Genomic DNA, 26262 nt, shown 5'->3' with positions numbered 1-26262 from the left:
GACATCTTCTGAGAAGTATACTGCTAGATGACGATCAACATTACAACACACAGTAAGTGTCTTGTTTTGCCTTACATTGTGCCTTATCGTTTATTTTTCTGAAATAATTGCAATAAAAATTGATATAACACAATAAACTTACAGAATTTTTAACACTGAAATTACTGAAAATTTTTTGTCAGTGTGTGCAGCAACAGCCATTCTTTAATAGACCTTTATTGAGCACATAGTATATATTTTGTCACACCACATTTTAATATGACTAATTAATAAAGTATTATTATGCTTGTACTTTCTTTGTGGTGTGCACTTTGTTTATATATTTTTTGATGTGACTATATTTTATTTATTATTTTTTTATGGAGGTGTTTTGCTATTCATTTTACAATGTGTGAACATAGCCTATGGTAGAATGTAAAATCTAGTGCAGGTCAACTCAGTTTGATTGTTCCATATTGATCTGGGCTCAGAGACCTTTACCTTTCTATTCCACTACTTATATTTCCGGCTGGATACTTCTGTCCCTCCTAGATCAGGCATAGGCAACCTACAGCACAGAAGATGGTTTAGACTCCCATGATGCTTTTACAGCCAAAATGCTGCCAAGGATTCATGGGAGATGTAGTCCAAAACATCTGCAGTGCTGAAGGTTGCCTATGCCTACCCTATGCTGGCAAGAGGGCCTGTGAAATGAGGGAACAATGTAAACTACAAAACTAACTAACATGACGTAGAGAAGTGTACAATCCCAATCCAGAAAGAGATGTTGGTAGGTGGGAGCATCCAGAACTGTGTCCAAATAACTGAGCTCCACCAAAGGATTGCAATGACAATAATCAGGACTGCGGGTGGTTGGAAGTCCTCTAAACAATGGCTCAAAACAGAAAATGAGGAAATAAAACCTAAATAAATAAAAAATAAAAGGAAGTTGTCAAGCACTCAAAACTCTGCTAACAGGAGACTCAACTGTACACCAAATAATGCAAACAGTATATAGTCACAGCAGTGTATGGAAAAGAGAACAAACTCACTATAAGCACACAAGGAAATGAGAGAAAAGATACAAACATAAACAGGAAAGAATGGAGTAAAAATGATTTTCTTTAAGGGGCACTCGAGTACTTTAAAACTTATCCTCAATCTAGGAATGGGGCCCCAGCTCTTCCTGTGCATGAAGCAATGGAGTTGGCAGTATCTCCAGCACTCCCATAGACAATGCATGGAGCATGTGCCAACCCCACCACTCCATGCACAGGGAGAACCTTGGCCCTGTTATGGTCCCTGCAGCATCTGGCATTCGTTTAGAATGGCCGGCTGTGGCGCCGGAGGCTCGAGATGGCACGGAAACACCCCCTCCTGATGTCACATCTTGCCCCCTCAATGCAAGTCTATTGGCCCCCTCCTATAGACTTGCATTGAGAGAGAGGGCGTGGCCATGATGTCATGAGCCTCCGACACTAGATCGCTAGTCATCCGGCACGGAGCAAAGTTCGCTCCATGCACCAGATGACTGGGGTGCCTTAGCAGGGATCACAGGGGTCCAAGCGGCGAGACCCCCGCGATCAGACATCTTATGCCCTATCCTTTGGATAGGGACTGAGATGTCTAGGGGCGGAGCACCTGGGAGTCGTAGTTTTGCAACAACTTGAGACACACTGTTTGGAAAGTATTACCTTATGTTATTCTTCTAGTTTTTATCTGGCCCCATGACAGATTCTAAATCAATTCTAAATTATTTTGATTCAAATTTTAGTGATTATTTAGGCTAGATTATAAATCTTTTTAAACACCAACCATTGACTGAAAATTCCTTTAAGTACAGGATGTGACTGCTGATGCAAGGGATTAGCTGCAGTGGTAACATGTTAGTATGGGATCCACCACAGCATTGACAGTGTAGGCATGTAACAGAAAAATGTCACATTCTAGTACTATACTAGCAACATTCTGTCTAAGCCTAGGATTCCACTGAAGTTTTTTTCAACCTGCAAAAATGCCAGGAAAACTGCCACTGGTTTTCCCTGCGTTTTGGCAATTTTAGGGGCATTTTTCCTGGTGTGTGGAAACAGCCAGTTTTGTTCCAAGTGGAAGAATTTTCAGTGCCTTTAGAGTACCACTCAGTGGGTCAGATGCTGAGCAACCGGTCCACGTATAGTATACAGGGGTGCATAGTGTACCAGTGTATACTATACAGGAGTTGCTCTCTGCTCATATAGCCCTTTTGGGAGGTATACAGTATATAAAGCTATCTATAGATAGCTGTATATAGTGTATACAGAAGATGAGGTCCGCTTACCTCCCTCGCTCCCTGTCCCCACCGGGCCAGTGTAGCTCCACCCCCTAGTGATGACATCACAGACAGGAGGTACAGGACGGGAGGCACAGACGGGAGCCAGGCTGGTAAGGGTGGGAGGCTCTGTTCACATTGTCGGTTTCGTATAATGTGAACAGACCCTTCTGGCAGTGTCCTCCCAGACTGGGAGACTCCTGCTGTTGCTAAACTACAATTCCCAGCATGCCCAGACAGCCAAAGGCTGTCTGGGCATGCTGGGAGTTGTAGTTTTGCACCAATTGGAGGCTCCCTGTTTTGGTAGACATTGCATTATGGCTGCTTTCACCAGCAGAGAGTTTTTTTCTCGTTTCAGATCCGTGTATGCAGAGGATTACTGCGGATTTGATGGATTATGGCGGATGAACTGGATTTTTTTTCTTTTAATAAAATGGCTAACAAGGGCTATGGGGGAGTGTTTTTGTAAATAAAATAATTTTTCCCCTGTGTCGTGTTTTTTTAATTGAATTTTCAGACTTAGTAGTGGAAGCCATCTTATTGACGGAATCAATTAATAAGCCAGGGCTTAGCGTTGGCCCCAAAAACAGCTAACGCTAACCCCCAATTATTACCCCAGTACCCACCACCACAGGGTGTCGGGAAGAGCCGGTACCAACAGGCCTGGAGTGTCAAAAAGGGTGCTCCTGGGCCTAGGTGGTAACAGGCTGGCGTTATTTAGGCTGGGGAGGGCCAGTAACATAAACTGGTAAAGTAAGGCTCTTGCTGCTTGGTTGGGGGAACCTTATGCATTTTTTTAATTTATTTATTTAGTTATTTCCCCATATTTTTATTCAGAGCCAGATACCAAGCAGCAACAGCCTGAAGTTAACAGGGTGGGCGAGGACCATTGTTACTGGCCCTCCCCAGCCTAAATAATGCCAACCTGTTACCGCCTAGGCCAGGGGTCTGCAACCTTTAAGACAAAAAAAGCCACTTGGACCCGTTTTCGAAGAAAAAAAACAAAACTAGGAGCCGCAAAACCATTGTGACATTTAAAACAAATATAACAGTGCATATATTGTTTCTTACCTTAATGCTATATATACAGGATCGTGCAGTCAGCTGTCAATCTGAAGAAAAAAAGGACTTTCACTTAGCAATGTAAAATATATTTTTGGGGTGGGCTTTTTTTGGGGCCCAGGCCTGGGGTGGGCTTTTTTTTGGGCCCAGGCCTGGGGTGGGCTTTTTTGGGGGCCCAGGCCTGGGGTGGGCTTTTTTTTGGGCCCAGGCCTGGGGTGGGCTTCATTTTTGGGGCCCAGGCCTGGGGTGGGCTTCATTTTTGTGGGCCTGGGGGGGGGGGCTTTTTTTTGGGCCCAGACCTGGGGTGGGCTTTTTTTTGGGGCCCAGGCCTGGGTTGGGCTTAATTTTTTGGGCTCAGGCCTGGGGTGGGCTTAATTTTTTGGGCCCAGGCCTGGGGTGGGCTGGGGAGAGGGGGGTTAATGCTGCCGCAGGGTGAGGGGTTAATGCTACTGCTGCCATGGGGTGAGGGGTAACTTAACCCCTCACCCCATGGCAGCGGCAGCGTTAACCTCTCACCCCGCGGCAGCGATAACGCTGCCGCTGCCATGGGGTGAGGGGTAAAGTTACCCCTCACCCCATGGCAGCGGTAGCGTTAACCCCTCACCCCACGGCAGCATTAACGCTGCCGCGGGGTGAGGGGTTAACGCCCCACTGTCAAGTGAGTAATGTACTTTACATACTCACCAGCTCCTTGCGTGGCGTCTTCCTCTCCCGGCAGGGCTCCTCGACTGAGGCGCAGGCCGGCGACGTCACTGTCATGTGACTTTACATTGTCACATGACAGTGAGGGTCCGCACGGCCCCGGAAGAAGAGACTCCGCTCTGATGGCACCAGGGCAGGTAAGTAAAACCGACGACGCCGCGGCTCCGTCACCCTCGTTCCGGGACAATGCAGTGTCCCGGAATGAGGGTGACGGAGCCGCGGCAAAGGTGTAAAAGAGCCGCGGGTTGCCGACCCCTGGCCTAGGCCCAGGAACGCCATTTTGATGCTCCAGGCCTGTTGGTACCGGCTCTCCTGTGGCGGTGGGTACCGGCAGAGCCGGATCATCGTTGGTGCTCATGGAGCACCTGCTCCAGGCCCCGTGCCCGCAGGGGGCCCAGTCACATTTGGGACATCCCTGCGGTCTCCTGAGTTGAGGTTCGGGGCCCTCGATAGCCCGGCCGCGGACTCTTTAAAACAGTGACCAGCGGCGGCTCCTGTGGGCCCGCCCCGCACTCATCCTGCTTTTTCTATATTTCATATTTCCTTACCTGGCCGCGCTCGGCACACTCAGGTGATGCGTCGGGTCATGTGGGCTGTGACGAGTGACGTCTCCTGCGGCTCCTCTGCACGATGTCAGGGACGTCACTCGTCATTTCATGCAGGGCACAGTTTTCTTCATTACACCCCAGCGCTGCAGGAAATGACGAATGACGTCCCTGACGCTGTGCAGAGGAGCCGCAGGAGACGTCACAGCTCACAAGACCCGACACATCACCTGATCCTGCCGAGCGCAGCCATGTAAGGAAATATGAAAAATAGAAAAAGGAGGAAGGGGGGGGGGAGCAATGATGGGGGGAATGATTGGCAGGGGGGGGAATGATGAACGGGGGGGGGGGGGGATAATGATGAGCAGAGGGGTAATGATGAGCAGGGGGGTTAGTGATGAGCAGGGGGGGTTAATGATGAGCGGGGGGGTTAATGATGAGCAGGGGGGTTAATGATGAGCAGGGGGGGTTAATGATGAGCAGGGGGAATGATGAGCAGGGGGGGAATGATGAGCAGGGGGGAATGATGAGCGGGGGGGGGAATGATGAGCAGGGGGGGATGATGAGCAGGGGGGTTAATGATGAGCAGGGGGGGAATGATGAGCAGGGGGTGGGAATGATGGGCAGGGGGGGGTTATTGATGAGCAGGGGGGTAATGATGAGCAGTGGGGGTAATAATGAGCAGGGGGAATGATGAGCAAGGGTGGGGGTTGATGAGCAGGGGGGAGAATGATGAGCTGGGGGGAGCAGGGGGGTAGAATGTTGAGCAGGGGGGGGGGTAATGATGAGCAGGGGGGGTAATGATGAGCAGGGGGGGTAATGATGAGCAGGGGAGGTAATGATGAGCAGGGGGGGTAATGATGAGCAGGGGGGAATGATGAGCATGGGGGTAATGATGAGCAGGGGGGGTAATGATGAGCAGGGGGGGTAATGATGAGCAGGGGGGGTAATGATGAGCAGGGGCAGGGAATGATGAGTAGGGGGGATGATGAGCAGGAGGGGGGGAGAATGATGAGCAGGGGAAAACGTGGGAAAGGAGGCGGGGGGGTAAATATGGCACAAAGGATGATAAAAGGGGGAGGAAGGAGGTGGGGGGGGGGACTGAGGATCAAGGGGAATCAAAGTTGGGGGGGATGATGAGGCATATAGTTCAGAGTTATAGTCATTTATTTTACATTTATTTTTTTCCCCTCAAATTTTCCTGTGAAAATTAGGGTACGTGTTATATGCCAGTGTGTGTTATACGCAGATAAATACTGTAATTCCCCCTCCCCCCCCCCCTCACATTCAGCAGGACATCCCTGTGTCCTTAAAGATCTTTTCAGGACACAAGGATGTCCCGTTTACCTTTCTGTGGCCCCGCAATAACTTTAAAAACGCAGGGAGGTAGCGCACACAGGGACATCACTGACGTCCTGTGGGTGCACCCATAGGAGCGGAGCCACGAGGATGCATGCATGGTAAGTTACCTACACGTCATCTTCAGTGCTCCGACCACCGCTCCTCTGGTCCCGGGACCTGCTGCTATGGCCCCTAGGCCATAGCAGTAGATCATGACCCCGGACCAGAGGAGCGGTGGTCGGAGCACTGAAGTGGGGCAGTAAACAGACATACAGTTCTCCAGCCATACACTGTATATGATCGGAGGCTGTATGTCTGTGGGGGACACTGCCAACGTAATGTGGGGGAACTACAACCTATTGCGGGGGAAGTGCAACCTACTGTGGGGGAACTACAACTGAATGTGGGGGAACTGGGGGTGGGGGTTGGTGGAGACAAGTGTAGTGGAGAAGGACCAGGAGGGCATGGGGGGCTGAAGTGAGGTTGTTTGGGGGGGGTGGGGGGTGAGGTATGGTAAGTCTGGGTTTGGTAAAGGGGGCAGAGGAGTGTGAAGGGGACTGAGGGGGGGTAGGGGGTCAGAAAAGTGGAATAGTGGAGAAGGACCAGGAGTGTTGAAGGGGGGACTTAAAGGGGTACTCGACCCCTAGACATGGACGTGGGGGGGCCCATCATTATGAAGTGCTCCGTCTTCCAGGCAGTCTTAATCTGGCCCTGGGTACCGGGGTAATAATTGGGGGTTAGCGCTTGCTGTTTTTGGGGCTAACGTTAAGCACCGGCTTTGTAATGGATTCTGTCAATAAAACAGCTTCCTCTATTAAGCCTGAAAATTCAATTAAAAAAACACAACACATTGGAAAAATTATTTTATTTAAAAACACTACCCCACAGCCCTCTTTAGCCATTTTATTAAAGGAAAAAAAAATCTAGTTCATACGCCGTAATCTTCTGCATACACGGATCTGAAACGGACAATGTGAACAGAGCCTCAGACTTACCAGCCTGGCTCCCGTCTGAAGCCCCGCCTCCTAATGAAGTCAACACTAGGGAGCGGAGCTGCACTAACCCAGCCAGGACTGGAGGGAGGTAAGGGGACATCTTCATCTTCTATATACAGCTATCTATAGACAGCTGTATATAGTGTATACCGCCCAAAGGGTTAACCTACACTCTCCAGCAGTGTAAGTTAACTCTTTCCTTGCTGGGCTGGCGCATGGTGCACAGCTCAGCAAGGGGTTAAGTGAGCCAGCAATGTGTACACTGTATACACATTGCAGGCTCACTGTAAGTTCTTGCTGGGCAGTAGATATAGGACGTATATCTACTGCTCAGCATCAGCTGTTCTCCTGGCTCTGTAGCCAGCTGAGTCCTGAAATTCACATCAGGACGATAGCAACAGGTATCAGTGACACTTGCTGTGATCTACAAAGGTATATATAAAAAACAGAGAAGACACAATGCGCATCTAAGCTTAGTAAAATTAAATTAACTGGGGGATTCACAGATGTACGAAAAAAAAACAATAAGTATCGGCTCCAAAGGAGCAACAGTTCCAGAGAATGGTAAGATAGGTTTGCTCACCTTTTTGTGTTGTACCATGGGCATAACACCAATATGCGCTTGTTTCCCACTATTCTGGGGGACACAGAGTGGAGGAGTGCAGCCAGGACTAAACCTGCTCCAACATGCGAAGGACGGTCACTTTAGTAGAAGAACATCGGTCCAAGAGTTCTGAGGAAAAAATTAAGTGACTCAATTGGCGCTCACCTCCGTCACAGAAGTAGTGATGTTTGGAATAGATAAAATAAAATAAAAACCACTTTGACACGGATTTGATGAAAAGTAAAAAGAAGGTTTATTCCTTCAGCATGCAATACAGCGATGCGTTTCGAGGGGCGGGGACCCCCTCTTCATCAGGCTTTCTGATTGGGCAGCAAGGATATCCTTTATTTATACCTCATATGCCCACGAAAATCAATTCAAGAAGATCTCACATAGGTAAGTTACATCACATAAAATTGTCTAATATACATAAAAAGTGCATTTTCATTCGAGGTGAGCATTCCTTTGAGGGTTACATAAAATACAAAAACCGCAAATAATCATTTGGCTGACACTTATGCCGGTACGTATATATTGGGTTTCATGTGCGGTTATGCTTATACTGATTATGCAGACGTCGGACACAGGTATGGGCTCCCTGCTCCGAGGTCTGCAGTAATTAGATTGCATGCTGAAGGAATAAACCTTCTTTTTACTTTTCATAAAATCCGTGTCAAAGCGGTTTTTATTTTATTTTATCTATTCCAAACATCACTACTTCTGTGACGGAGGTGAGCGCCAATTGAAGCACTTCATTTTTTCCTCGGAACTCTTGGACCGATGTTCTTCTACTTGCTGTGATCTGTCCCTTATTGCAGGTACTACTGCTCCCAACATGGAGCACACTTCTGACACCCGTTGCGATCTGTCTATTGATGCAGGTACTACAGCTCCCAGCATGGAGCAGAGTGTGCTCCATGTTTGGAGTAGTAGTACATGCAGTTAAGGTCAGATCAAAGCGGGTGTCACTCCTGACACTCGCTGCGATCCTCTGGTATAAACTGTAGAAGCGTCCGCCGGCCGCACTCCTCTGGTCCCCTGCCCGCACTATACTCCGCTGTGATGTGAGGTTATCTTCACTTAACAGATTAGTATGTGCCGTTGAAAGCTGTGAGTGGCCAACACTATCTGGCCAATCACAGCTCTCAGCGGGAAATATGATTCTGTGATGTGTGAACTTCACATCACAGAGAGTATGGTGTGGGCAGGGGGCCAGACAAGTGCGGCCGGCCAAACTTCTATAGCTTATACGGGAGGATCTTAGCGGGTGTCAGAAGTGACACCAGCTGCGATCTGTCAGTTAGCACAGGTACTACTACTCCCATCATGGAATCGTGTTCCATGATGGAAGTAGTAGTACTACCTACAAACATTTAAAAAATAAAGAAAAAAAAAGTAAAAAAAAACACACATTTTATTCAACACATTATTAAAATCCATTATTAATAAAAGTTTCACAAAATTAATTATAAAAATAATATTATTTGTACATTTAAATGGCCCCTTTCTAAATTTTTTATTATTGTCTGCTACATTTTTAGTTTCCTGACGCCCACATAAATTGATCCCTGTTTAAAAATGAATAAAAATGTTGTTATAAAAAATATAAATTTCGTTAAATACAATTTTTTCCATCACTACTTTATCTTTTTTTAATGGTACCCTACAAAATGTTATTAAAAAAGGTATCTCCATCATTTTTTGGATCACTAAAGTCCAAAAAAGAATAAAAAATGGCCTGCAAAAACGCCAAAGTTAAAACCCACGTGGTGTTTTTTTTAACTCCCATAGACTTCTATGGGAGTAAAATGTCAAGATTTTCCCCGAAAAAAAGCTGTACTATGAATTTGAGGACATTTTTGAAAACCAGCCTCTGAGCCCAAAAGTTCACTATTGACTTGCAGCTCAAATCTGACCGCAGCGTTTTTCACAGAAAAAACGCTGTGCGGCAAAATGGGCGTTTTTATAATTTTTTTTGCCTGAAAAACCTCAGTGGAATTCTAGCCTTAATCTGTCCTAACATTTTAGATATGTGTCAGCTAAACCCACCAATTTTGGTCGAACCAACCAACCATCTAATGTGTTTCAACTCTCTCCAGATGTTGGGGGGGGGGGGGGGGGGAAGATGAACATGGGTATAGGGGATCAGGAGAGATAGCTGCCAGCTGTCTCCTTAGAATTGGCAGCTTAACTTAATCCTCATTTTTTTATTTTGTCAAGGAAGATCACTTTCTAATAGCTATTACTCTTTTATTTTCCTCTCTACAGGGCCATTTTGGGGCTTGTTTTATGTGAAACCAATTGTGCTTTTTATGACGTCACTTATTTTACCACAAAATCTACAGTGAAATGGAAGCTGGCCTTAAAGTTGGCCTGTTCTGACCCCCATAACTCTTTTTTTTATTTTTCCATATATGGGCATGCATGAGATCTCATTTTTTGCACCTTGATTTGTACTTTTTGTCAAAGGGGATTGCTTTTTATTAATTTATTTTTTCTAGTACATGAAGTGACCAAAATCAGCAAATATGGTGTTTGCCATTTTTTTTGTTATTCTCCGTGCGGGATCATAAACGTTAGATTTCAATAGTTTAGACCAGTGTTTCTCAACAGCGGTCCTCAACACCCCACAACAGGTCATGCTTTCAGGATTTCCTTAGTCTTTCACAGGAGATATAACTGTGGTGATTCCTGATGCACTAACCATAATTATATCACCTATGAAAGACTAAGGAAATCCTGAAAACATGACCTGTTGGGGGTACTTGAGGAACGCGCTTGAGAAACACTGGTTTAGACAATTCTGCATGTGGTGATACCAAATATGTTTAGTTAACATGTATTTATTTATAAAATGGGAAAGAGGGGGCGTTTTAAATTGTTATTAGGGGAGCGGTCTATTTATATGTTTTAAAATGTTTGTTTATCATTTATTTCATTTTTATTTAGTATAGGGGGCTAAGATTAGCAGCCATTTAATAGCTGGTACTGTTCAGTGCTATAGAGGAAGTTCTTTTTGTGCTGTCCCGGTACCGCATCATATACGGTACCTATGTAGCCAGAGTCCCTAGGACGTAGGGATCCCTGTCATTTAATTAACCCCTTGTCGCCTCTATTTCTACTAATAGACCAGTGGTCTATATAAGGTTAATGTAAATACCTGTGCCATAGCGTTGCAGGACCTGCGGGTCATGTGACTAGGTGAACTCTATGGTATTAAGCTTAAGGACCTTTGGAGACCCTGTGACATAAGCAATCCCATTACTCTCTGTAATGGTGAATGGCAGATGTTCGGACCAATCGGATTTGCCCCACCCCCTGCCCATATAAGGGAGCGGCGGCCATGTTTCTCTCTCTTACCTCGTGGGCTGTCATGAGAGAAGGATCTGCGCAGCAACTAACGCAGTGAGTTAGGCCCGAGCCTTGCGGCAACGGCTGAACAATTCTAAGTCTAGAGTGTATCAATCCCCAGACACTCTGCAGCATCACCGGACCTAATAATACCCCTAAATCCGGACGGATCTGCAAATATCTACCCTAAATTCAGAGACTGTATGACTAGCTCAAGGTCCGCAACAACTGCAAGTCACTAAGCAAGATAAGGACTGTTTATATGAGACTGTTACTGTGCCTTGGATACTGCAAGCACTTAAGTAAAGTTGTTCAAGTTCAATCTCTTTGTGGACCTTCAGTCATTTCATGCACCTATCGTTACTGGGAAGGGCAGTGATAGGCCGGAGCATTGACTCAGCATACCAGCCCTCAGCCTGGCGTCACAAACTATAGGGTTAACATTAACCCCTCCTATACCGATACCATACCACCACTACCATACACCCCCCAAGGGCTACCACATTTTCTTTTTGAATTTTTTTCTGTCTGACCACAGTGTTCTCTGCAAAGACCTCTCTACATGTCAGGGACTGTCCAGAGCAGGAGAGGTTTGCTCTGGGGATTTGCTCCTACTCTGGACAGTTCATGAGACAGACAGAGGTGTCAGCAGAAAGCACTCTGGTCAGACAGAAAATAAATTTAAAATGAAAAGAACTTCCTGTGGAGCATACAGCAGCTGATAAGTACTGGAAGGGTTAAGATTTCTAAATAGAAGTAATTTACAAATCTTGCTAACGTTCTGGACTCAGTTGATTAAAAAAATAATAATTTCACCGGAGTACCCCTTGAAGGGGTATTAAAGAACATCAATAATCATGCTGACATTACCAGTGAGTCCCGGCTGCGGACAGCAACCAGTACTTACCGTGTATGAAGCAACATAAGCTACTGAGCTTGCTTTATAGTCCTCTAGCATTAAGCTGCCATATATGTAGGACGCTCAGCATGAAGGAGTTAAAGGCTTGATGTTAATACTGCTTCTTCTAACCACTTGATTGGCACTTTATAGTGCCATTTTGTTGTTTCAATTATGTATGATAGTTAACCCTTTCCAGAGCATCATGCAGATGCAGTAAACTAAAGGGTACCTGTACCCATGAAAGGATTTCTTGAGTGCTGCTTTTTCTGAAAAAAAACATTTAAAATCAATTTTCGAGTTTTTGAGGGTGGGGAGCGGTTTTAGTTTTTCATTCCAAGTTTTTTAAGAAAAGAGCACTAGGTTTGACTAGTGACCCAGCATTCAAGGACATACCTAGATTGTTGCAATTTTAGCCACTTTCAGATACAGAGGTGTAACTTTTAGCTTCTGTGCCCCTATACAAAAACTGCAACAGGGCCCATGCACCAATCATAATAATAGTCTCCTATGGGGAAGATGTGCTTTGGGGCCCCCTTAGGCACCAGGACCTGGGTGTGACTGTTTACCTCTGCACCCCCTATAACTCCACCCCTGTTCAGATACAGTATATGGCTTGACTGATTTTATGGTGCTCATCGAGTTGACTGTGTTATGCAATTTGTGAAACTATGATTGATATTATTGGCTGGTGCAAAACAGTGTAGCTAGTGGGGCTACACCATTTGCGCAACTCCCATTAATGTCAATGGGAGTTATTCAAATTGCCTAACTTCAGTGCCTGACCATCTCCACTGTCTGCAAACAGACTGGAGATGACTGGGTGGCCATATTTTCGATAAGTGGGAACATTTCTTTAACCAAATAGAACCAATCTATAGTTGTAGAACTGAATAAGCAAATACATGTGAAGTATAAAAAAGAAATTATTTTGCCAGCTTTATAAGCACTCATTAATAAATATAAATTTTAAATCTAAAAATAAAAATGATTTTCTCAGTAAAACTATAAGCACCACATAACACTTTTTATACAATACCATATATCAAGGAGATGACATTAAACTGCATTGTACCTTCAATACAGAAAATGTTCTGTATTAAGTTCCATGTTCCACAAATAATCTCAGTGGGGGGCGCAGGTTCTTGCAGAGTTGTTTTGTCCAAACAGGACTCGCGTCTCTCAACGAAAGTTCAAATTTCAATTTAGATTTCCTGTTCACCGGTGGCCAATTAATGGATTAGTACCTGCGGAATGACGGGACACCCTTCAACGTCTGACGATTTTCACTCAAAACAATTACTTAAGCCACAACAATACAAAATTTCACTACAGCATATAAAAAATATTGGATTTCAGCGGTAAAGTAATGAGTTGGGGATGTTTCAGATTCATAATATCTGTCTACAGAATACATTCTATGTCTATTATATAGTGTTATTTCCATTTATATATACTTTTTCCCATTCTTTTGCCATGCGTTAAAAAGTTTTAAGTCGGTCTGTGTTGGGTAGAAATTAAAGTTTTTTTTTTTTAATTTGCAACTTTTAATTTTTTATTTTTTAAAGGGGTACTGAGGTGGAAAAGTTTTTTTTTTTCAATCAACTGATGCCAGAAAGTTAAACAGATTTGTAAATTACGTCTATTAAAAAAATCTTAATCCTTCCAGTACTTATTAGCTGCTAAATACTACAGAGGAAATTCTTTTCTTTTTGGAATTCTTTTCTGTCACGAACACAGTGCTCTCTGCTGACACCTCTATCCATTTGAGGAACTGTTCATATATAGGATTAAATACCCATAGCAAACATATGTTGCTCTGGACAGTTCCTGAAATGGACAGAGGTGTCAGCAGAGAGCACTGTGTTCGTGACAGAAAAGAATTCCAAAAAGAAAATAATTTCCTCAGCAGCTAGTACTGGAAGGGTTAAGATTTGTTAATAGAAAGTAATTTACAAATCTGTTTAACTTTCTGGCACCAGTTGATTTAAAAAGAAAAAGAAAACCTTTTCCACTGGAGTATTCCTTTAACTTATTGCATATCATAACGGTGTCTAAATCCTGGCCAAGCAGTAAGCCACAACCATTTTCTACTCCACTTTTGCAACCTTGAGGTCCATATGGCTATACATTTTGGAGCAAATTCTTAATAAATTTGTCACACAGCAAATAAAACAATATTTTGGAGTATAATATGGCTAAAAAGGTGCATACATTGATAAAGGGGGACCCATGTACCTTGTAAGTGAATAGACAGTATAGTCACATATACAGGTAGCCATTGACAACTGGGGAGTAGGCTGTAATTCAAATATGTAGAAGGAATGGGATTTATCTTAGGTCTCCTGTTTTCTTTTACATTTCAAAGACTTACAAAATTGGCTTAATAAAATAGGCCTGGGTCTGATGGCTCTAGTACATTGTAACTTGAAATCCTACTCAACAACATAAAATGCAAAAAGCAGTCTGGATCCATGGCTCGTTTGAATGGATGGAAGATCGAACCAATCAGAGAGGGCATTTTACTGATAAACTCCTGTATTCTTAAAGTCCAGTAGCTGTCCAGTAGCGCCTCCCTACAGTATAGTGCTGTACTGCACTAATCTTTTCCTATGCCAGGATTAGCTGCTCCTATGGACAAAGATGAGGGTGGCTCTATGTTGTATCTCGGGTACACTTTTCCGAGGACCCTGGAAAAGCTCATGCTCCCTGTGTAAGTGATTTATAGCTTTTAGCAGCTAATTCTGACTTTTAAATGTAAGGACTGGCTTTTTCTCTATTGGTTATCTTGTAATTTTTGCTTTAATCTTCCTTTTTTTCCCTTTTTTTGGGTGACATTTTGGAGACTTTAAAGCCCATTTATTCATTTTCCATAGCATTATAGTCTTTTAAGATATAATGATTTTAACATACATTGTTTCTCCCCGAACCAATTAAAGGGGTGTCCTGGGATTTTTTTTTATTTTCCTATGCTACAGGGGCTGTAAAGTTAATAATATGGTGTCTGTACCTGTGTTTCATGGTGGTCTCGCAATTCTTATATGACCTTTGCCCCGATGTTTACTTTTAACAGCACGTCATCTCAGGTTTTCTCAGGTTGCAGTACTGTCCGAGACATTACATCACTAGTCAGGTGTTCAGAGGGAGCCTGTCTTTGCTTCAATGGGTGGAGCGACCGCTGGATGGGAGATCATTCTGCAAGAATTTGCAACAGCTGGTCGCACCCTGGTTAGAAAACACTGATCTATTGCATTGAAGGCAGCACAGGTGTGGGTGATGTGCCGAAGGGAGAAAAGTCACCTCATACTTACAAACAAGGAACTATGGGACTCGTAGTTTAAGAGATGGAACTCCAACAGAAAATAGCCAGTTCACAAAAAGATAGCCACAGCATTATGGTAATCTCACAACATAGCCATTTAGCCCCAGGACAAGCACAGATCCAACCTAAGCATGTCCATTACTATCTAGCAGGTAGTGTAATGTCAGATTATCTGTATTTTGTAATTTCTGCTTTTGTGTCATTGTTTGTGTGTTTATAGTTTCTGTGTTAATTTTCTCTGGATGGGAAGAGTTAACCTTCCTATCTTCAGCACTGGGAGGATATAAAGGCCTCTTCAGGTGCTGTTCTGTGCTGGTGATTAGACCACTGTGTTACTATGTCTGTCTGTGCACATATCCTGAGTTTTAACCATGGTTATCTGTCCTGTTTGATATATAAATTTTAGCCTGCTTTGTTTTAGTACATTTTTCGGGTTTAACTATTTATGTATGTTCGTTTTGCATTTGCTTTGTGTTGCCTTAGTCTCTATTCACACTGTGCATTTTGTCAGTCCTTTTTTTATGCTGCAACTCCGAGGATAGAATGCTGTTCTGAGCCTTGGGCTAATCTGTCTATCTAGGAGTGAGTGTTTGCTTGTATTTAGGATTTTTGATTCCTTATTTCCTGACCCATTCTGACATTCAGTTAACCTGGTCATCCCCTGCATATACTGGTTTTGTCTGCTGTAAATTTATCCTTATATCTAGTCTTGTTCATATATGCCAATATACTTTATCATATGTGCCATTTATCTTCATTCCGGTTTATGAACTGTATGTTAGTATGCTATATCCTGCCTTGCTTGTATTTACTTATCTGTTTGTTGGTTCTGTTAGGTTCCTGACTTGTTTCCCGACTTTGTACAGTTCTGTTTGCTTTGTTGACTTCAATGCCAATGCACTTTAGCGCAAGGAAGTGACCGGCTCCAAGTTGTCGATTCGTCATTTAGGTCCGTATTAAAATAATCTTATGGTGCATAACCTCTCTAATATTGTAACTTGAGGACCCACTGTATATAAACTGTTTTGCAAGATATAGAGGCAAAGGCTTACCTGTGGTTCAACCCCCGACAGTGGCGTAGCGTGGGGGGTGCAGGGGGGGGGGGGGCGACCGCACCGGGCGCAACATCTGGGGGGGTGCTTGCACTCGCAGCTCTCTGCCCCTGCCTGGCTCACTCACTCTCTCTGCAGTGCTGGCTGTGCGAATCCGATCCGAGCCACCGGGTCGCCGCCCACTGTGGAGAGAGCGAGGGACTATCTGGGGAGGGACAGTGCAGCGGCCACCCAGCGCAGCGCTGAGCGCGGGAGAGAAGCACACCAGACCAGCCCAGGCAGCAGCAAGAAGAAGCTGGCAGCGGCGGCAGGCAGGTGACACAGGCCAGAGAGGAGAGAGGGAGCCAGTGGTGACAGACGCTGCAGGAGGAAAACCTAGGAGGACCTGGAGGAGAAAACCTAGCCTGCTGACTGCTGTGATCGGGTCCGGGACAGCCGGTGAAAAAAAAGGTAGGAGTCACGAGTGACAGGAGTCAGGACTGACTGGAGTAGTACTGGGCTCAGTGGGCTGGCTGTGTAGTGCTAGCAGAGCATCTCCAAAACTGAAGTTTCTTTGGGATGTTCCCGGTCTGCAGGTCAAGACTGGCATGTTGAGCTGACCAGATGGATTGAAGTTTGGTTGGTTCAACAGTGACGAGACATATTTCGATCCATATGTAGCTGCTCCAGCTCAACATAAGTTGATGTAAGCCAGTGGGTCTAGCAACCTTTAATTTATTTATCAGTATTTTCATAACAAACAATACATGTGCTTAGGGGGTAAGCGTTTCTTTAACTAATCAAGTGGAAGAGACTCGAGTGCTAAAATCCACGGGTTAGGGGGCGCAAATTACTTGCCTTGCCCCGGGTGCTGACAACCCACGCTACGCCGCTGACCCCCGAACAATTTTTATAACACGCAAGTGGCTGCTGATAATACGCTCAAATGTTCTCTGTTTTTTACTTTTTCATACCAGCTTATTCCAGGGTCATTGGTCACGATGAGACCATCCACGGCCCACGTTGACTTGTTCTTTTGCAATTTGTCTAACAAAAACCGAATTCAATATAGCAACTCAACAATTAAACTGTAAGCCGAATATTTTCTACCTCCTAATAGCTTAGGTGAGAGAATCGCACTCACACATACACTCGCACACTAGGAGTTTGCATTCAGACTTAACCTTGGCACAAATGTGCGCTTAGATCTACGTATAACAACCCATAATTTTTCAAAAAAGAAAATAAATAGTGGGGCTGTTTGGATTGCAATTCTGTTGCAAAATTGAAACGGACCCTTATGATAAATCTCTCAGCCTGTGCGAGAAACGTGATGAAGTCGGGAACAGGTCAGCATTGCCTATTTGTGTAAGTCCCTCCACTTCTTCCACTAAATGGAGATTTGGCTGCACAGCTGTGGGCAATGACTTCATAGTCTCTGCTGGTGAAGTTATTTAAATCACTTGCCAACAAAGAAATAATATGGTCGGCTGCTTGCGCAGAGAAAATAAAGATTTCAGGGCATTCACATAATGACAAAGTAATCATTTTTTGTGTTTTCTCCTAGAAATGTTCATATGTTTTGCTCTCATGTGGTTCGGGGGGAACAGAGGGGGTCATTCATCACGGTTCATTTGCGAAGGCTTTTGTTTCGTCACTAAATTAAACTAATATTATCTTATTGCGGGGTGCTAATAATTTATTGAATGTCTTTTTAGTCGCCGTTTAATCTGCAAAGGGAAAGTGTGAAAAAAATTACAAATATATTTTATATATTATCTGCCTAGACCAGGGTTTCCCAACCAGGGAGCCTCCAACTGTTGCAAAACCACAACTCCCAGCATGCCCAAAGGCTGTTCGGGCATACCGAGAGTTGTAGTTTTGCAACAGCTGGAGGCATCCTGGTTGGGAAACACTGGCCTAGAGGTTTGTCACTGATATGATGGAGGGATGAACCAAGTTGACATGTTGAAATGTTGTAGTTGTTAAAACGAAACAACAAGAAAACACAGCCTCTCTGAAGATCACAATAATACTTTATTGATACACAAGATTAAAAACATGTAAAAAAAAAAAAACACATAAACTCCTTGCAATGGGGAGCGCAGAGAGAGAAATGCCAGCATGAAACTGAAGAAAAGTGAGGGCTGACATAAATAACACGTAATAATACAAATGATAGTGATTTCAAGTAGATCCATGCAAGTTCAGCCCAGTAGGCTGAAAGTAATAAAGAACAATAGTAAGCAAAAAGTGCTATTAGCAAAAAGATAATAGTAATAATTACCAAGTGGTTTAAAGAGTAACTAGGTGTGAGCCGTCACCACCCGATGTTTCCGGGGAGTCACGAAGGGGGCCTCTGGGAATCTTCTCAAAACAAGAGGGAAAAGCAAAGGTTGACTAGAGCAGGTGAGCAATGTTATCTTGCTGGTTGAATGAGGGCTAAGTAAAACACATAAAACCACCAATTCATTATGCTAATTTTTTGGGTTATTATGATAAGTAGGCCATCCTAAAGCTAAGTCTGGGGGACAGAATATTCCTTCTGTTCTCCTGGTGGCCGAAGTGAAGATTTGATATTATATGTTCTGTACATAGAACAACGTAATCATATAATGTGGATATTTCAAAAAGCCTAAATACAGTTGTGAGTTTCATGTAAGAACAAAGCAGCATGCCTTTACTTTAATAATAGGCAAAATATGTAATAAATGGCTGATCAAAGCCCTACCATATAGAACCTTTACCTACTGGGAGAATAAAGGGCCCAATACATTTGAGAGAAAATTTGGGCCAAACTCACTGACATCCTAATGTGTATAGAGGCCTCCTGACTATTTCTGACAGAAGAGGTCAGGGAAGAGAAGGGTTGAGCATGTTAGAGTTGATCTCTCTATTCTTGGAGAAATAAGATTGCATTGGAAGTTTTAAAAATCCTACCGCCATACCATCATCATGGTAAAGTGATTTAGCTGTCTGGCAGGCAGGTGCAGAGAATAGATAGTACGGGGGGCAGGGAGAGGGGACAGGGTGGGCATCGGAGAGAAGATTTATTGTGGGCTAAGTGAGGGGGCGAGAGGAAAACAGTGCGAGGGTAAGGAGAGGGCATGACACTGCTACTACAGTGAAGAGTGCAAATAGGACAAACAGCCTATCACTGGGGCTTTAGAAGGCTGGGAAAGCTGGGTGGCATGCAGTATCTGTGCCCCCAGCTTTCCCAGTTTTCTTAAGCCCTAGCAGTGATAGGCTCCTCATGCTTTCTGCAGGAGTGCAGGGGGACAATGCTTAACAGTACCCAGTTATATTCTTCCGAGGTGAAAATAGATATCAGTTTAACTTAAGGCAGGTCAACCCGGCAACAGGTTAAACATGCAGCAAGAAGGTTTCAGCGATGGATTTCTATGCATACAGGATAAGGCTCACACTTCGGAATGTCTGCCCGGCAAATCTTTGTGTGGACAATCTGGAGACTGCAGGCGCCGGCATAACATGCCGCACATGAACAGGACGGCTATGCATTCCATGCGGAGTCAGTTCATTCTTTCTGCGGACACAAAAAACTGAATTTTCTGTGCTGGAAACATCTGGCATGGAAATTCTGCCAGCGCAGCAGAATCCTGTTAAATTCAACAGAGCTCTGCTGCAACGGAAATTCTGACTTGTGAACATGGCCTAATGGTTTGGGAAACTGAACAGAGCCACCTTTTAAATTTTAGGGAATTATTCATCAGTTCATGACATGTATGCGAAAAATGAGAGGGAATGTCTTCTTTTTATTGGTTATCATTGCTTTCCCTCTCCCACAGCAAGTTTATGATAGTTCTCGTGGATAATACCATATATGACTAAGGCTTGGTGATACAAGCCGAAACGCGTCACGCGTCTTCGTGTACCTGTATGTCTTTTTGTGGATTCTAAATAAAGATCTGTTCCTGAGTCGAGCGCTGGACGTCTTCCTTTTTACATATATGTCTTTGGGTGGAAAATCCTTCTATTTATTTGTTCTGTCTGCTTTACCACTCTGATGTATGTTTTCCAGTTAGGTAAATGTGTTTTGTACTGAATGTAATATTTTACTATATATTTCTGGCATCATACCTATTCAGGTGCAGGTGTTTTTATCAGAAAAAAAAGGTGTTTTTTTTCTCAGCAGCCTTTCCCGAGCTGCCACGCACCTTTTCAATTAGTTGCAGCACCATGTGTATGGTAAGCCGAGATTAATAGAAGCCATTACAAAATGAAACGGCTGAATTAATAAAGAAAGTCTCCAGAAACTGCACTTTCAACGCCTCCACATTAATGACTATTTCTGAATGGCTTTATTCAGAAATCATTATATTTGCGTAGATTACATTTTTGTTCCTATAGTTCCCCAGTTATAATGAAAGTGTAACTGATACACTAAGTCATTTTCCTGTCAGATATCATCGAGTGCAGAACTTTGGAAATCGTGCTCTTTAGACATTTCTTCCACTGGTAAATGCGTAATTCAAAGAAATTCGCAAATACTAAAATGGTCCGGCCTGTAATGTATCACACTTATTAAAAAGAAGCGTTGAGTTAATTAAATAACAGAGTCGAGATGCGGAAACTTCAGAAAGACTCAAAAATAAAAAAATAAAAAAAGATCTAGCAGATGCTCAGTGCCAGGTACTGCAGTTGAATGCCTCATTTTTAGGAATTCTGTTTGGCTTATGGCTAATATCATATATAAATTTAGTGTCTCTGTTGCCAAATATGATTTTTTTTATTTTTTGAGTGCTCAGAAAGCTAGAATAATGAAAAGTCACTGATGACATCATCGGCAGCTCCTTTACACTTTGTGTGGCCTAATCGTAATCTTACGTTTCTTTTGTGTAGTAAGCAGGGAGCTGTCGCTAAGAAACTCTATTTCTTGGGCCATAATGACATCAGCCTGTGCTTAGGTCATACAGTGCTTTTATGAATCATTAACATTTTATTAACACTTGTTAGAAACTGGGAAGATACCCCCTTTTTGTATTTGTGGCCCTATGGGCTTAATTGACTATTTATGCTGGTAAGCAGAGTTTCGCTTCTACCAGCTCCCTTCATGGTCAGCATTATGTTTTTTTTTTGTGTTTGTATCTAAGTAACAAGGGCTTTTGCTTTGGTTTCTCAGTCTTTATTGCCCTTTAATGGCCCCCTCTTATGCTCCTTTCTATTTGAGATGTACTGACTGCTATGGGGCCTCGGCCCTTTGTGATGTTAATTGCATGTTTTTTCCTTTCCTGTTTTGTATTTGTATTTGTGAAAAATCTCTTAATAAAAATCACAGTTAAAAAAAGATGAAAGAAATAAAGAAACTGGGAAGATAACAGATATACTGTACATGTGCATTTTGTGAGCAAACAATAAGTGAAATGTGTGAATGGGAGGTATGGATCACAGAGGGGTTTTGGGAATGACTGATGGTTCTGGACATAAAGTCACTCCCATACTTCAGTTCTGGTGTGTGTGTATGTTGCACCCCTGAACCTGATCTCACACACTGCCAGGGATCAGCAGAGAGGCATTGCTATGAAGCAGATCAGCTTGTCCATGGCATGTTGAATACCGATACACTGCATCAAGAAACCCTGACTTTGGGACTGAACGTGGCAAATTTTCGTTTAGAAGCTTAAAAGTTTATGTAAAGAACCTGATGTGAATGACATTTACATTTCTGTTATACCGCATGCTACAAGTGGAACTTATTGCTGTATGTGAATTGTTACAATAAACTGAAGACTACTAACCTGTGACACCTACCTGTTTGGGTCTGTTTGCTTGCTGGCAAGACAGTTTGAAGAGTTCTGTTCTACACTCGTCAACTTTCAGCTGTGCCAAATGGCTCTTATCTGCCTACACATTCTATGTTTCTATACGGAGGTCAAACATACGAATGCTTTTCTTCCTTAGCCCGCAGCTTGTCAACTTAGATTGCGATTGTTTTGTATTTCTGCCCAACAGTCGGTGGGGCCGGATGACTCACGCAGTGGCACGCCTCCTTCCCACCTTGACTGGCTCCCAGCATGGAGCCCTGTACATCAATAATAGTCCAGCTGTAACGGAGTTGGATGTGGATCCTCTACCTGTGTGGCTGATCACTCTGGCAGTATTGGGGAGTGGAGTCTAAGGTGCTGCTGGTCTTCACCAGAGCCCGCTGCATGGCAGGATGGGCTTGCTGCAGCAGGTGACACCCAGGTCGCTACCCCCGACACGGCTCGACCACACAGGTAACTGGGCAAGGCGAGGTACCGAAGGAAGAAGCAGTAGCATAGTCAACGTAGCAAAAGGTCAAGGTAGGCGGCAAAGGTTCATAGTCAAAAAACATAGCAGGGAGGTCTGGATACACGGGTATGGCACACAGGCAATAGGAACGCTTTCTCTCAGGCCATAGGCACTGAAGATCCGGCAGGGAAGTGTGGGAGGTGCAAACAACAATGTGGTGTCAGGTGTATTGACTAATTATGGACGTACTGGCCCTTTAAATTTCAGAGCTCCAGTGCGCATGCGCCCTAAGGGACAGAGACGTGCGCACCAGAGCTGAGAGACAGAAGGAGCTGCAGGAGAAAAGCGTGGTAAGAGACGGGCCGGGATTCGCATGCAGGCGCGTCCCGCGATGCAAATCCTGGCCCCTCCAGCGGTCGGGGACACAGGGACACTGCACTCACGGCTGGTGCTTGCGGCTGGGGCACAGTGTGTAACACCAGCATGACTGACCACAATCTCTTCATCGCAGCTAAGGCCTACCTTACTCCCCACGCTCTGCATCATTGGGTGAATGTGTCAGTCCATCTTGCAAGGCATTCCCCCTCCCACAAGCCATGCCCCCTTTTATGTTTGGCCTACAATCTGTTCATCACAGCTCAGCCCCACCTTAGAATAGGATATAAGGTCGGGATATAAGGTCACAATATGAGGACAAGGTTTAGGTAGGAAGATCGGGCAATGCCGGGTACTCTGCTAGTTGATAATAAAGCATAAAATCTAAGTAAAAATATGGTTCAGGGTTGACATCATGTTTAAAAACTATCAACTCTATGGTTTCCCCCATCCCCCCAATCATGTGAAACAGCATGGAATTATTTATTTGGAGTGGTAAAAAGAGATGGCGCTCTCTTACTGGGTTAAAGTGTTGTAGATGGGCCGAGTGTAGTTATGATTCATTCTAAGTAATAATGTGCAGTTTTAGAATTTATTTCTCAAGAAATGTAAGATGTGGATCCACTTCAGCAAGTGCTCCAGAAGTGTTTCTCATTTATATACTTAAGTGCTGATCAAGGTAAAAGATGACAGGGCTGATCTGTTTCACCACTTTTAAGGAGTTATATATCAAGTATTTGTATGCTCAGTCATTATGACAAGTTACTGCACACACTACTCTTACAAGAAACATTATTAATTCTTGAGACGTTGAGATAAATGCAGGATGTCAGATGGGTCCATTAAACCCTCAATTATGGATCATTTGGAACGTCCTGCTAATGTGCGCACCACACATGCTAACAAATTGCAAAATACCCATTTCCACTAAAGAGACATAGGACCACTCTGCTTTCTGTGATGAATGGTTTTTATCTGTATATCTCATTAACATCTGAAAAAGCTTATTGGGAGTTGTTAAAAACATTCCCAACAAATTCTGGTCCTAAAGTATAAGGATACTTGAAAGAAATGTTATATGAAAATGCTAGGAAATAAGGATCACAACTAGTTTAAAGTTTTGGTAGGATCACCATGTATTATCCTATATTCAATATCTAGTGTCATATTTTATTCTACTCTTAGCAAATATAAAATATAACCCAGAGTTTTTTTTTTAAACTAGGATATACTATCACTTGTTGACTGTTGGGGGTTCTACAGACTGTCAGAACCTGCACTGATTCTTAGAATGACGGGACCACAGTGCTAGGTAAGCTACATGGCTCCCCCATTATTGTTTCCTTTCTCCAGGTTTCTTATCTGGAAAGTGTGGTAAAATATGTTGAGGGGGCTAAGAATTACATTTTCAAGCAGCGATTGTACTCTCTAGTAAATAGGAATATACTTCATGAATAGTGTTGAGCAGCATAGGCCATATTCGAATTCGCGATATTTCACAAATATATGGACGAATATTCGTCATATATTCGCAAAATTCGCATATTCGTAATATTCGCGTTTCATTTTCACACATGCGAAAATTCACGTATGTGAAAATTAGTATATGCGGAAATTAGCATAAGCAAAAATTTGCATATGCAAAAATTAGCATTTGCAAATTTTCGTATATGCGTAAATTCGCACGCCAGTCTCACACAGTAGTATTAGAGCCTTCTTTACACCACACAAGCTGGAAGCAGAGAGGGGTGATCACTGTGATGTGTACTGTGAAAAAAAACCTGAATATTCATAATATATAGTGCTATATTCGCGAATAAAATTCAATTGCAAATATTCGCGAGCAACACTATTCATGAAAGCACAAGGAGTCAGCAAGGCACCACCTCAGTTGTCGTGCAAGTGTCCGGCCAGCATGCCATGGCCAGACTAACATACGAAATTCTCCAAGGAAGACACAGCACTGATCACAATGTCCGGTTGTGCAAAAGGCTATAAATTTATTGCACCAAACATCAATACGTGCAACGTTTCAGTTTAAAGAAGCCTTTCTCAATCTTGATAAAGGTTTCTTGAAACCAAAAAGTTGCATGTATTGATGTTTCAAAAAAACTATTAATACCAAATTACATAACTATACACCATTGTGTGTTAACATATTCCTGTCCATGACGTAACTATACATAAAAGGGTGGAAAAGGCTTAAAAGTTAACCCTTCAGGCACCAGGACCCATGGCCAGGGAAGTATTATAGGATGGACACAAGAGCAATGTGCCCTTGGACCTCCACCACCTTAGGGGCCTAGAGCTGTCACTGTGCACATGGGTAGTAGGGGATGTAAAACCCACCTCTAGGATCCTTACCTCTTGGTTTCCCTGATTCAGTGATCTCATATAGCCAAGAGAAGTATGCAAGTACCTTTTTTTTATGTCTACGGGAGTCCCTTGCTCAGGTGTCACCCATAGACTTAATTAAAGAGGCTATGGACATGCGCAACCACCTCTGCTATAAGTAGTTCGATGATCCGGATTACAAAAGGCCATCTACCATTATCTTCATGTTAAAATAGTTATTTCAAGCCATAAGTCAGGGCTCGTATTCAATCTAAAATGCAAAGTTTTCTTTTGGCTTCTTTCTTGCACACTATGGGGAAGATTTATCAAAACCTGTCCAGAGGAAAAGTTGCTGAGTTGCCCATAGCAACCAATCAGATTGCTTCTTTCATTTTTAACAAGTCCTCTGCAAAATGAAAGAAGTGATCTGATTGGTTGCTATGGGCGACTCAGCAACTTTTCCTCTGGACAGGTTTTGATAATTCTCCCCCTATAACTGCAAGTTCCAACTATAACAATTATCGCTGGGCTGTCAGCTGATATTCCTTTGTCCACATTTTATTGTACATATAGGTAGGGCTGGGCGGTATACCATTTCATACCAAATACCGAAATTTTTGTGCTGCACGATATGAATTTTAACCCATACCCCAATACCAGTTTGGCCCCTCCCCCTCGGGAATGAATGAATCAGCCCAGCGCTGCGCTGTCCCCACATCAGGGAACTAATCCTATGTGACCTGCGAGCGCTGTTCTGCCCCCCCAATTAATTATTAGCCCAGCGCTGTCCCCATCAGGGTACTACTCACATGTCACCCTCATGCGCTGCCCTCCTCGCACTGCTAGTTGCGGCCGCCGGCGCTGACACTCTATACCAGTGGTCTCCAACCTGCGGACCTCCAGATGTTGCAAAACTACAACTCCCAGCATGCTGGGATTTGCAGTTTTGCAACATCTGGAGGTCCGCAGGTTGGAGACCACTGCTCTATACTGTGTGGTATCCCTATGCCCGGGCTGCAAAAAATAAAATAAACTTTAACTCACCTCCCATTGGTCCGGTACCGGCCTCACTTGTTTCCTGGGGACTGGAACATCAGACAGCCGTCAACCTATCACCGGCCGCAGCGGTATTCCGCCTCGGCAGGTGATAGGCTGAGTCCACTGTCATGTAAGAAGTCTGCTTC

At 43.7% G+C, this 26262-nt stretch overlaps 1 long non-coding RNA gene across 1 annotated transcript; it reads right to left on the bottom strand.

The window, feature by feature from the left end:
• Positions 1-25377, bottom strand: LOC130275830 (uncharacterized). Its single transcript, XR_008844916.1, has 3 exons — positions 25094-25377; positions 12861-13032; positions 1-902 (listed from the first exon to the last, which is right to left on the bottom strand). It is a non-coding gene; the product is annotated as an uncharacterized LOC130275830 (long non-coding RNA).
• Positions 25378-26262: the final 885 nt, after the last annotated feature.

The sequence above is a fragment of the Hyla sarda genome, chromosome 6 (genome assembly GCF_029499605.1).
Source record: "Hyla sarda isolate aHylSar1 chromosome 6, aHylSar1.hap1, whole genome shotgun sequence".
Lineage (NCBI taxonomy): Eukaryota > Metazoa > Chordata > Amphibia > Anura > Hylidae > Hyla > Hyla sarda.
Note: the sequence above shows the minus strand (reverse complement) of the source record. Positions and strands in the feature narration are given on the sequence as shown.